The sequence below is a fragment of the Hemicordylus capensis genome, chromosome 2 (genome assembly GCF_027244095.1).
Source record: "Hemicordylus capensis ecotype Gifberg chromosome 2, rHemCap1.1.pri, whole genome shotgun sequence".
In the NCBI taxonomy this organism is placed as follows: domain Eukaryota; kingdom Metazoa; phylum Chordata; class Lepidosauria; order Squamata; family Cordylidae; genus Hemicordylus; species Hemicordylus capensis.
In genome coordinates, this window is record NC_069658.1 from 55,708,843 (window position 1) to 55,721,672 (window position 12,830).

At 42.6% G+C, this 12,830-nt stretch overlaps 1 long non-coding RNA gene across 2 annotated transcripts in view; it reads left to right on the top strand.

The window, feature by feature from the left end:
* Nucleotides 1-2,245: 2,245 nt before the first annotated feature.
* LOC128346381 (uncharacterized) overlaps nucleotides 2,246-12,830 on the top strand; it is a 140,639-nt gene continuing 130,054 nt past the window's right edge. For both annotated transcript variants that reach the window (XR_008316938.1, XR_008316936.1), the window contains exon 1: nucleotides 2,246-2,331. This is a non-coding gene — a long non-coding RNA (uncharacterized LOC128346381). The remainder of the gene's footprint in view (nucleotides 2,332-12,830) is intronic.

Genomic DNA, 12,830 nt, shown 5'->3' on the forward strand with positions numbered 1-12,830 from the left:
AGATTCCGCTATGCCAGCACTTTGTATTTTGCCCAGAAATTACCCAGTGTAGTTCTTTTAAAATAGGAGTAATGTGGTCTCTATAGGTCAACTTAGCTTCTCTATACATTTCTACTGGTGGCTCCAGAGATCAACCTAGTCAATCAGGTTGCCAAATTCAATAGTTTTACACTCTAACATTCAAATTCAATAGTTCTACACTCTAACTCTAATGCCTGCTAACTTGGAATGCCTGCTAACTTGGCAAAGAAGCACCTTTTAATGTGGTGATTCTCTTTATTTAGCAGGCAGAGAGTAATTGGCCCTATCCAACCTCAGCACAGTACCTCCAGTGACTGTTGCTGGTGTCTATCTTATGTTTCTTTTTAGATTGTGAGCCCTTTGGGGACAGGGATCCATCTTATTTATTTGTTATTTCTCTGTGTAAACTGCTCTGAGCCATTTTTGGATCAAACAAACAAACAAACAAACAAACAAACAAATAACATCCTCAGTACCCACAACTGGGGATGGTGGGAAAACCTGAATTAGAAAAATATGCATGAGAATAAGACTCTGACCCCCAATTCATTCAGTTCTAACCGACATTGTGCTGTGTTAGCAAATTAAGTGCTTGTGATGACCTAAAGCTATGCAAGTACAGTATCACAAGACATGACACAATAATTATGTTGCAAGTGCACCATCAGAGGCAGATAACCAGAGATATGAATTCCATATTCATCTGCCATTTGCACTGCTAAGCATTTGAATGACCCAATAACGTCTGAGAAATGTATAGAGAAGCTAAGTTGAATAGTGTTGTGATGTTTTGCTTTGGAGCATAAGTCAATACATATTAGAGTCTGGAGGGAAAGGCACTATTTATGTATTGCTCAAAGGAAATATCTATTATTATCCTTACTTTTGGGAATTATATTAGTAATTATTGATTCTTTCCCAGCCAGGCTGTGGCTTGGGCACATTGTGGTGCATCTGCTGGTAACCTCCAGACTGGATTACTGCAATGCGCTCTGTGTGAGGCTGCCCTTGTACATAGTCTGGAAACTACAGCTGGTCCAGAATGCGGCGGCCAGGCTGGTCTCTGGGTCATCTCGGAGAGACTATATAACTCCTGTATTGAAAGAGCTACACTGGATGCCGATATGTTTCCGGGCAAAATACAAGGTGCTGGTTATAACCTATAAAGCCCTAAGCAGTTTTGGCCCTGGGTATTTAAGGGAACGCCTTCTTTGGCATGAACCTCACCGCCCACTGAGATCTGCTGGAGAGTTCTGTCTGCAGCTGCCACCGGCTTGTCTGGTGGCCACTCAGGGACGGGCCTTCTCTGCTGCTGCCCCGAGGCTTTGGAATGCGCTCCCTAGTGAAATAAGAGCCTCCCCATCTCTGACAGCTTTTAAAAAGTCTTTGAAAACACATTTCTTCACCCAGGCTTTTAATTAATGTTGTTTTAATGGTTTTAATGCTGTTTAAAAATATTATTTTAAATTTTTTAAATTGTTGTAATGTGTGTGTCCCCCCCTGCTTTTCGTCTTAACAAATGTTTTACTTTGTTTTTATTCTGTTGTAAACCACCCAGAGACATAAGTTTTGGGCGGTATAAAAATGTTTTAATAAATAAATAAAACAAATTGTTCCTTTTTCACGGTTCATCAGATCAAAAGAGTTGATGATACTTGCTCATTTAGCCTTTCCATTTGTTTACTGCATCCCTTCCGCAACAATAGAAGAATACATATGGTCTCAAGTGTGCATATATTTCATCACATTAAAAAAAACAACACAATAGCAGTTCTTGAAAACAATATTGACTAAAAGCCTAGATGTTGCAAAAACATGTCAATAAGCTTCAAATTGCGAAGAAGGAAGAAATGAGAACACATAACTGTTCTCTTGCATTTGGATGAAAGAATAGTCTATCTTTCACAAAGGAAACAATCAGTCTCCATTGTTAATTATTAGGAGGAAGCTATGAAAATTTTTGTCTGACGTTGGGTTCAACTAATTACAAATGACACCTGCTATTTTTTTTTTAACTATAAAAGCAAATTTTGCAGTTTTGTATGATCAAATCTCAGGCTGTTTGTTCAACTTTGTGTAGATATTTTTCATAGTAGCATATTAAATATATCATTTAGGTAAATGGAATTTATTGCAGTAGCCCCTGAAAGACTACAGTTCCCAAGATACTCAGCACCGTTCCCAGGACTACAGGGAAAGAAAGGAGGGGACCTCTTCTGGAAATCTTTTATAAGTGAATCCTCCACTTCAGACTGCTCTCTTGTTGCTAGGAGTGAAAAACAAAACTAAGCCTGTTCTGTCTCCTGCCTGGTAAGTAACTACAGGGGTTACGAAAGGGGAAGAGGGAAGCGCTCAAGTGAAGCTTCAAGAGCCAAATTATGGCTGAATCAAATTGGCCTGATTTGACCCCAAACAGATGGCACTTCCGTTTTTGTTGCATCTGGTTAAACTGGACTGATGTGATTTTATTTATTTACTTATTTAGCACATTTTATACCACCCCATTTGTAAGTCCCTGGCAATTAAAACAATTTAAAATACAGATAAAAACCTCTAAAAACTGTAAACTGTAAACTAAAATGTGGCCCCAGTTTGGCTGTTAAAGCTCCACATATAGTACTATAAAACATGTATATACAATTTTCTGAACAAATTTCCTAACCTGCTTTTGACATGCCCAAAGCAGCTTATTTATACGCAAAATATTTAAATAGTAATCAAATATGGTTTTGAAAAATAAATAGCAGGTAAGGAAAAGACAGAAGGATTAATAAGGGAACAGCAGAACAGGCAACAACCAGGCCATAGGTGTGTTGAATTAATCAAGTTTTCAGCCGCATGGTTGGGAACCATATGGGGTAGGGGCAAGGAGTTTTACAACCTAGGCATCATTAGAGAAATGGCCCTCTCCTGAGGCTCCACCAACCAAACCTCTGATGGTGGTGGGAAACACAGAAGGGTCTTTCCCAGTGATCCAAGAGAATGGATGGGTTCAAATGGTAGGAGGCAGTCCTTTAAATATCCAGATCCAGGTGCCAAACCATAGTCTAGAGCAGGGATTCTCAACGTTGGGTCCCCAGATGTTTTTGGACTTCAACTCCCATAATCCCCAGCCCCAGTGGCCTTTGGTTGAGAATTATGGGAGTTGAAGTCCAATAACATCTGGGGACCCAAGGTTGAGAATCCCTGGTCTAGAGCTTTAAAGGTAATGAATGGGCTGCTCTGGAGTATGATAAGAAAGAGAGTTGAGTGTAATTTGTATCTCAAATCTTCAGTTGATTTCTCACAGTTGTTTCATATAGATATTGAACAGAATGGGAGGCAAGAGGGAACACCACCAGATGGAATATCTGGTGCTATTGTCTTCTTTATTGTTATCTATTGTTTTTAAATGCTTGGGCCTGTAAGTCACCTTGGATTTCTTTGGGGGAGGAAATGTTGAATATAAAATTTTAAAATAAATAAAATAATAATTGTGAGATCCCATATGCCAACGGCCGGGGTATCAAGCAGAATCCCCCCAGTTCCACATTCTGGAACCAACCCTATAAAGACCAGAAGCACCACCAAAAGGTTCCCTCAAGCTCCATCCCAATAGGATTCTCTGGGAGGTCTAACAGAATTGACATGGACATGTTTCTCCTATCTTGTTTTCAGCATAGATCTTCCGCCAGAGCAATCTAAGCAACTTTAGTCTCAAAACTAGGTTGCAATCATATTGAAATGGATCTAGATCATCAGTATCATCCAAAACCACTTGGAACTGAGTAGCTACTAGTACTTTGCATAAAGTATTTTGCCCAAGAATGAAATATTATAAATGGGCTAGTAATTATGCAGGGAGGTAGGATCTAATTCAGTAATTCCGTAATACAGAGGAATAAAAAGCACTCTTAGAGAAAGGGACACATTTTCTTAGCTTTGAAGAGGGAAATTAAATAGGAATTTTCATAAAGTACATGGAGGGGATGTCTAATCTATATCTCTTTTATATTCCCTTAAGGAAGAACTGCCCAAATAAAAGTAAAACACAGGATTTTGAGTAAAATTTGCACATTCTCCATGCTTGATATCTGATTCCTTTTGGATGGCAATGTGCACTCTAATTGTTTCAGACTAATTGCCGCTGAGTTACTAGAAATGCAGAAACATTAGTTACAGTAAATTTGCATCCTATCATTCCAACATCTCATCACAGACACTTAAATAAAAGAGCCTGAAATAGTATAGAATGTGTTCCCCCAACCCCCTGGTACACTGCAGATAAGGTTAGGAAAAAATGGGGGAAATACAGGTTAAAGACACACTAGCTTGAAAAACAAATCAAGCAACGTGCCTAATTAATTCATGTAAGTAATTGAAAATTGAACTAATGCTAATGTAAATTAAATCTACTTGGATTTTCAGTGCACTCTTGAGACAGTGTAGAACAAAATATTCCCTAGTATATATTAATGTACATCTAATATCTGACCATGCTGCTATGCAATGAGCCTTTTCTCATGAGCATTGAGAAAGGACTACAGGGTTTGCGGAGAGGAAGCTCTAGAACTTACCTCCCCGCAGATTATCATTCCACCTTCCCTGGGTGGGCAGATCACTGACTGCTGCTGGAGCTCCGAGGGTTGGGGTGCTGGGAAGTGTCACCCTGCCCCCAGAGTTCTAATAATGCACCTTGTGCATGCGTGTGCAGTGCATTATAGGGATTCTCCCTACCCTACCCTACCCTACCCTACCCTACCCTACCCTACCCTACTTGCAGCCGTGGCTGACAGACAATTATAAAAACAAGGTTAAGGGAACACTCGATCCCTTAAACTTGTTTTAAAGGGAGGCTTCATAGGTGGGTTTGCCTGCCGTGTTGTTGCTATGATCGGCCCAATGCCAGTGGTACACACACGCATGCAAAACTGGGCTTTGCATGCATGTGTGAATAGCCTCAATGTGTGGGTAGAGCTATCTGTTCTAGAATCCTTCTAGGATACTAAACACCTTTTGGCATTTCTGCTCCATCACATCTGACCTTTAAGACACATTGGCACATCATTTTCAGTATGTATGTATGTATTTGTTTATTTCGGCCCAAGGCCAGCATATCATTTTCAGTAAGAAGTGTATGTATGGGTCACGATGAGCTTGATATGAAAAAAGCTAAGGCATTGTTCTTTGTTAGTCCAAATTAGCCCTGGTGATCTGGGCTAATGGCAGCCTTCACAATGGCTGTGTATGCCAAAATTGTAGCACTGAAATTCCTTAAAAGCAAGTTGTGGTAGCAGCTGTATAAATGCAAAATGTAATGAAAAGTAGAGATTACAGCTAGATTATAACTGTAATGCATTACAAAGGTTTTCATTTTTTTGAAAGAAACACTGCTCTCTACTAACTTTTAGTGTAATATAATATTTTGTTATAAATTAAAATCAAAGGAGACGCTATTAAGAGTTCCGCTTAGCTAAAAACCAGTTGTGGTCTGATACATTATCTTAATAGGGAGCTCCTTTTGTATAAGAGTAATTAGCTTACTAGGCAGAATTTTCATTCTTATTAAAAATCCTTGAGAATAGGTCCCACCTAGTAGGCCAATTACTCTGTACTTATGACTAGCTGAACTTATGAACTCTATGAAATGGTTTCTTAAAATATCCTTTGCACCTGTGATTTTGTGAACATAAGTGTGAGGCTGCATTCGCACATAATGTGAAACCAGAGGTTGCTGAACCCACAGTTAATTATCCTAACTGTGAATCGCATTGTAGACATTCATCCAACTGCAGCCTGCGAACCTCTGTTTTCAGGGCAGGGGAGCCCCACCCTCTTCCTGGCCAGCTGAGTCTGCACCCCAGCAAGTTCCATAGCACTCGCATCACCAAACTGTGGGCAAGGCGTCAGCACATCCGCGAGGTGGCAGCAATTGGCCACAATCTTCAAGGGGTGTGCTGAGCACAATTGTGTCTTTTCCAAATGGTTTGCCCACCATTGGCAAGGAAAGGGCATTTAAATCCCTTTAAATGACATGCAAGTCCTTCATCTGACCACAGTTGCACCACCACCCTCTTAAGAGCCCACAACAAAACAGTCTCACACAAGCACAATGTCTGGCAGCGAGGGGATGCTGAGGGGCACTATTTTTTTCTGTTACTCTGGGAAGGGATCATGATGACTTCCTTGGAGGGAGATATGTATATGAGAGAGGGCAAAGGATCCTGGGGTCTGGCCCACTGTGACCAAGGAAGCTCTTGTGATGGCTCACCCGGGCAAAGCTGTCCATAGAGACCAAACCATACTTGTGACCCCATGTTGGCTTGCTGCCCAGGGATTAATGCTCTCATGGGAGAGCCAGTCCACTGGGGAGGACTTTAGGCTAAAAAACCTTTTGTCATATGTCAGACTGAATGCTCATGAGTTGAGCCATCAGAAAAAGGGCCCCCCGTTTATGTGGGGTCCCTGTTCTCTCTGGTTAATGACAGAACTTTTGCACAGTGACCCCCTCCTCTCCAGTGAAGCCTTTGACACACCCAAAGGAGAATCTGATGCTCCATGTGTCGGTGTTGTTGGGTGGGCAGACTGGGGAAACACCAGGACTAAGGACAGATCTTAACTCTCATTCTGATTTCTAGGGTTTGGACTAGTGTTGCAGTGTATGCATATTGGCTGATGCGGGGAATGACAAGAGCCCTGATTTCCAGCAACCCCAGGAGGTGGGATTGGTGTGCCAGGTATAAATAACCATGTATATGTCCCAATGGGCAACTGGACTGGCAGAGGTTCCACTTGGACTGCTTCCTCGTGGCAGTTGCCAAAACTGGGAGAGGTATTGCTGGGGTACCCATCTCTGCAGCTTGCTTGTGTGGAGCAACCAGGCTGGCAGCATCTGCCATCCAGCCCACATTCACGTCTCTGTGGTCTAACACTTTCATGAGAGAGTGGTCCATGGGAGAAGTCACACATTAGTAGTGATCCAGCCCAATCCCCCTGTCCACCCAGACAGTTCTTCTCATGAGCTGTAAATGGGTATCTCCATGGCCTTCCACTCTCATGAGAGCACAGTCCACTCAGGAGCACCATCTCTCGTCATCACATATGTAGAATCACTCCTCTCATTGGAGGCAATGCTGCTCCTGCTGGACAGTTCTTCTCATGAGTAAGCCTAGGGACCGCACATGTTTACCCAAGGGGAAGGGGCTGAACTGCCCTTCCCCAGCATCATTGAATAAAAAATAGACCTGAGCCATTCAAGAATTCCTGGGTGGGGCTGCCTTTTAAACCCAACCCTGGGTATGCCCACCTTGCCTTATGCTACCTTCCCAGTGATCTAATCGGGTTGCCCGGTTTATGGTGCCACCGTGACTCCATATGCCTATGAACATACATCTTTATCGCTTCATTTTCAAAGACCAAAGCACATAATGCCAGTCTTGCCATCCTGTCCTGTTTTCCTTATGATTGCCAGGATGGGAAAACAAGGAACAGAATAGAATAGGGCATCCCCCCATGTGACTTTTCCATCTGACAGGCTTACAAGCTTTGGATGGGACATGGTAGCATCCCTGTTGCCAAGCAACTGCTTTATGAGATCAGAGAAATGGGGTGAGGCAAGTACTTGGACATGCATTTGGACATTCACAATTCCAAACCCTGCCCCATTTAATTCTGGTTTTGTGTTACATGTGAATGTGGCCTGTGTTTAAGAAATAGCTTACCTATCAAAAATCAATGCCTTTAAAAGAACTCTGTGTGTGTGTGTGCGCGCACACACACACACACACACACACCCCTACCTTAGGTAGTTGATGGCAAATGGTGTGTGGCAAGCCCCACCCGCACAGTGCTTTATCAATCAAAGGTAACAGAGCAGGAACACTGTCGTGTTTGGGCAGTGGAAATTCCATGTGCAGATAGGGAAGAGGAGCCTGTGATGGTTAAGGTCCGTTGGAATGCAGCTGTTAATGGTGGGAAGATTGCAGAGGACAGAAGAATCTATCTATCTATCTATCTATCTATCTATCTATCTATCTATCTATCTATCTAAAATGATAGTGGGCAGGGGTCTGCAAAGAGAGGGGTTGTGAGGTAGGAAATAGCCTGTTCAGGAGAAGGAGGCTGCCACTGTGAAAATTAGATGAGGAAACAGGATGAACAAGATATTCATGAGAGATATTCTCTCTCAGGAAGGGAGAGAGAAAGAAAGAAAAAGAAAGAAAGAAAGAAAAAGGAAGGAAGGAAGGAAGGAAGGAAGGGAAGAGAGAAAGGAGTGGAAGAGAGAAAGAAGGAAGGGCAAGGGATGGGCCTGGGCCTGTCAGCAGCCTGAGGGGAACGAGTGGTCATGGCAGCAGCAAGGATGGGTCTACTGCTGCTCGGAGCTACAGAGGCCATGGTGGAGGGAGGCAGACAGGTGAGAGACAGGCCCGAGCCTGTCAGCGTCCTGAAGGGAGGAAGAGCCAGGTCAACTGCTGCTGCTACTCCTGCTCCCCGGAGGTCCATAAGGTTTTTAATTTTTTTTAAAAAAAAAATTAAAAAACAAACAACTTATGCCAGGCCACACAGAGGCCCATTGCGTAGGCATGGCGGCCTCCAAAATGGCTGCCACACCAAGGAGGGAAAGCCGAAAATTGGTCGAAGAACAACCAAATAGCTGATTTCTGAAGTAAGGGAGGCTGGTTTGGGGAGAGGGAACCTACGAGGGGTCCCCTGCCCCCTCGGACAACTCACCCAGAGGGGTAAGTTAAAAAAATTAAAAATGTTTTAACTCATGACCCCTCCCTCCCCGCCAGACAGGATCGAAGCCTGGGAGGGGTTCAAGGGGGTGCTGGACAGAACTTGCCTGGTCTGGTTCGGGTCTGGTTCGGACTTGAACCAAAACGGACCAGCCAGTTCTGTGCACACCCCTAGATGTTGATGACATTTAATTGCAAGGGTTCATGGAACAAGGAAGGTTATATTATGAGTCTTTGACCCTAAACACACCCACTACCAGTGGATCTTTACCCATAACCAGTAATATCTCCCAATTAAATGTGTTTGGATTTGTATGTTAGGTCAGCAATTGCTAATGAAATAAAAACCTTGGAGCAAGTTCCCACTGCAGGTTCCCACATACATTAACTGCAGAGAGCTGTAGAATGCACAGTACTATCATAATATTGAGTTTGGTGTGTTACCATGGAGCTCTGCATAAACCCTGTTTTTCCTTTCCACTTGTTTCTTTCAAAGCTGTGCTGTGCCTATACTTTATCAAATCACAAAATTTCTGTGTTTTGTTACAAAGGCAGGCTAATTATATACAGGCTTATCTCATTATTTGCAGATAGCTTGACTTATCTCTTAACATAATTATCTGATTTCAATGATAATGCAGCCAGAATAACCATTTACCGTACACTTGAGCAACGGATGGAATGGAAAGAAAAAATGCAGCTTTTACAAGCTGTCAGGGAAAGGAATGCACATTTCTGCTATCCCTATGGATCACAGAATTCTAGGTTGATATTCTGGTGCTTTTTCTGTAGAGAAGGAAAAGCTGGTGGGCAGGACCAATTAGTAGAGGAAACGTGAGAGAACAGGACTCCAGCAGGCGCTAGGAAACTGTTTACTGTGAAGAAGAAATGCTATATTCCCCAAAGTGTCTCTGGCTAAATCCTTTCTTCAGGAGCTCCATTTATTCATTCCTGTAACCAGATAATGTTTATTTTCTCTGCCCCTTAGACTGACTGCATCTTCTTTAAAGAAAGCTTTATTGAACTGAGCACAGCCCATCCTCACAAGGCTACAGAGGCCTGCCTGTGATGTGAACAAGCAAAGTTACATTACAAGTTGAGTATCTCTTATCCGGACATCCAAAATCCGGAATGCTCCAAAATCCAGAAACCATGCCATGACAAAAACAAAACGCCTCAGCTCACTCGCTCGCAGATTCCCAATTTTGCTGCTTTTAAACATGCAGTCAAATCTTACTTATTTCAGAAGGCTGTTAGTGAGAGGGTTTTTGTCTGTAATTCTCTCTAGTTGTGCCTCTCTTTTTATTGTGAATCTTTTTAATGCTTTTGATGTTCTTGCTTTGGCGCTAGAAGGAACTCCACTCCTTGATCAGTTTGGCACCTGCTCTGTTGATGTCTGTTTTGGCACTCTGGATCCCATGCCCAAAATATCTCATTATGCAAATATTCCAAAATCCGGAAAAATCCCAAATCTGGAACACTTCTGGTCCCAAGCAGTCTGGATAAGGGATACTCAACCTGTACTAGGAATGATGCATGCATCATGATGCTTCGTTTCCATGGAAGCAGTCTGCACCACCCCAAATTATAGGTAACACAAAGTGCTTCTCAGGGAAAGGGAGCTTATCATAATTGGATGTGAAGGCCTGGAAAAAACCTGGGGAAATGGGGGGAAGCCCCCCCCCCACTGAAAAATCCTGGGGCTTTTTTCAGCACACCCTCCCCCATTTTTTAAAAGCCCCTGCTAACTGGGCAAAGAGGCATCTTTTTGACATAGTGATTCTCTTTATTTAGCAGACGGAGAGGAACTGGCCCTATCGACCCACAGCACAGTACCTACAGTGACTGTTGCTGGTGTCTGTCTTATATTTCTTTTTAGATTGTGAGCCATTTGGGGACAGGAAGGATCTGTCTTTATTATTAATTCTCTATTTTAACTGCTTCGGAAACTTTTAGCAGTATATAAATTGTTGTTGTTGTTTTTTGTTGCATTCAGAACTGAGGGTGGAGCACCACTGGGATGCGTCTCTCTCTCAGAAGGGGAGGGTGCACTAGCGTTCTGGTCCCAATAATAGCCTGTCATGCTGCAGTGACTGCATGCCAAGTGGGGAAAAGGAATAAGGTTCTTTTCGGAAGAAACAAACAAATGCCTGAAAATTATGAAGCTGGCATCCCGACCAATGGTTCAATTGTGGAAAGACAATGTGGTTGTTGTGCAGGTGAGTTCTACTATGTTGGAAGCTTGCATTCCAGAGACGTGCTCTGGAATGCAAGCTATCGTGCTAGCTTTAGGATGCAGCTCAAGGATGTTGTACAAAAAATGACTGTCTGTCTGAGACTGGTCCTAGTGGTAGCAGACGATATTGACAAGTTGCACAGCACTTGTGGCACAGCCTTGTATATGACCTGGAGAAGCTCTTCTGCTAGCAGTTGCACTTCACAGAGCATCACAGCTTCTCACAGCTCTGCAACACAGTCTGGTGAGGAGAGCTGGTCTTGTAGTAGCAAGCATGAATTTTTGCTAAGCAGTTTTCCTTTGCTAAGCAGTGTCCACCCTGGTTTGCATTTGAATGGGGGACTACATGTGTGAGCACTGTAAGCTATTCCCCTAAGGGGATGGGGCCACTCTGGGAAGAGCATTTGCATGTATGCATGCAGAAGGTTCCAAGTTCACTCCCTGGCATATCCAAGATAGGGCTGGGAGAGACTCCTGCCTGCAGCCTTGGAGAAGCTGCTGCCAGTCTGTATAGTCAATACTGAGCTAGAAGGACCAATGGTCTGACTTGGTATAAGGCAGCATCCTATGTTCCTATGTTTCTAACATTATTGCATGAGTGAAGCTTTGTTCATTGTATACTTGGTTCATTGCACAAAGACACCATTGTTTTTTTGGATGTCTGCAAATATATATATAGTGTCCAAAGACTGCAAAAATGGTTTACTCATTTTTTTAAAAAATCAAATCAATAAAAATGATTAAAATAAGTATAATAAGAAATTAGAAGGTCTGGTGCAAAGTTTAAAATAGTCTTGAATGGTTGCTGGTATTTGTCAGCTTCAGCACCAAGCAAAGTTCCACGAGGAAGGCATTTCAAAGCTGGCTGGGAGCCTTAATCCTTTACATGATCAACATATCCACTACCCAAATTTTCCTTCTCAAGTAAAGCTATCTTTTGCAGACTGAGCCCTGGTTCAATCTTCCCCCCTTATGATATGGTGCTGCTTCCATTAATGCAAGGAATCTATTAGTCACTGACAGAAAATGGAAATGAGATTGGGGGCAGATTTATTATGAATGTTGTTCCGGAGCTTTCCTTGCCATTGTGAGAGTTCATGACATGTTCCTCAAAATCTATTTAGACATAAACATCAAAGCTGATCAGTCATAATCTGGTGAAAAGCTGCCATGAGCCAAAACCATCTTTCCCTATAAGTACATAAAACTCTTCAGGATGACAGCTGGTACATTATCTATCAACCAACTCCATTTTCTTATAATTTAGTTTTCCATGTGAATCTTTAAAGAATGACAGGCTCTCAAGTGGTCAGCAGAAATAGTGCTTTGTGTTGTCTGGCACTAGCATGAAAAATCCCTTTTGACCTTTCCCATTTAAAGCAGTGATTAAGGCCCCAAATCGGAGCTGCCTTCAGAGTGGTTTTGCTTTCTAGTTTGGAGGAAATGTTTGAGAGTTGAACTTCACCGTTTGTAAAATATATATAGAATGGAATTTCCCCTATTATTCTCCCATTCTCAAACTTCCTTGTGGGTTGCCACGTCTGAATGTGGGCAGACTGGTATCAATCGTTCCTTTAATAGCAGATGAATCTTTACAAGCCTTTGCTTGATGCTTCGTAATGGAAGCTAATGCCTAGGAGATGTTCCCTTTATCGTTCTCTGTTTCTGCATGAGGTACCCATCAGAACTTGGGGAAGTAATGCTTCTCCAGTTCAGGAGCGGATACAAATAATTTTGTTTGGGAGAAACCGTTGGAAGAGAACACAGCAAAGGCAAAAGGACCTGAGATTTTCTAGCTGAAGTTAGCTGTGGATGGGGTTGGCTGCCCAAGGCTGTCTGATGATCTGCTGCCATGCATG